Here is an 807-nt window from a genome sequence, read left to right on the forward strand (position 1 = left end):
TTCACGGCTGTTAATTATTTCTGGCATTTTTAATATTGCGTGCAGGTTCGGATTTTCTGGAACGAAATCTCTATGAATTTCTGATGATATGGTTCTCGATGGTGTTAAGATCAGATTTTCTGTATAAATAACGCAATTATCGGAAATTTGAATTTTTCCTGTACCCGTGAGTAGGATTCTGCTAGAGTTTTGTGCACATGTTACTGTTACTGCTTGCGAAATGCAATAATATAACCACGCGTTTTGCAGATAAAGCTTATGCCAGATTGTAGTATTTAGGTTCATATATTTGAAGTTACACGCTCCTATCGTTTGATACGGGGAATTGTACAAAGATACCTCACAATTTTCCTGGTGTTTAGATTTACTAACATAACTTAAAAGAGAACAATGTTTCACATTTTTCATACTGATCGTCGGTTAGACTAAAATGATATTCGTTAGTATCGCTTATTGCCAAGTACTGAGCCTGTGGTTCAATGATTAATATATTACCTTTATTTGTAGGTATTGGAAGTGGAATATTATGAAACAGGTTAAACCGAAGATTTGACAATAAGGTTATACGGGTCACAAATACGAGATTCTGTTGGATGTACACTACGCTTTCGGAATAATTCAGGAATAGATAAGTGAGATTCAGTTATAGGTAGCTCTAGTGTAGACGGTAATGTCAGTTGTATTTGTTTAAGTTCATGAATTAATTGAGATGGGGGGTAGACATTTGTATGCATCAATCCATTTAATGCCGAGTTGACAATGGTTTGGAGATTTTGAGTTTCCCAAGCGAATTGGTTTAGAAAAACT

At 35.1% G+C, this 807-nt stretch overlaps 1 protein-coding gene across 1 annotated transcript in view; it reads right to left on the bottom strand.

Moving 5' to 3' along the window:
- The window catches only part of LOC115034816 (kelch-like protein diablo), a 4,098-nt gene that overhangs the window by 762 nt on the left and 2,529 nt on the right, over nucleotides 1–807 (bottom strand). The gene's annotated exons all lie outside the window — the stretch shown is intronic.

This window comes from Acyrthosiphon pisum, unplaced genomic scaffold, assembly GCF_005508785.2.
Source record: "Acyrthosiphon pisum isolate AL4f unplaced genomic scaffold, pea_aphid_22Mar2018_4r6ur Scaffold_21150;HRSCAF=23169, whole genome shotgun sequence".
NCBI lineage: Eukaryota > Metazoa > Arthropoda > Insecta > Hemiptera > Aphididae > Acyrthosiphon > Acyrthosiphon pisum.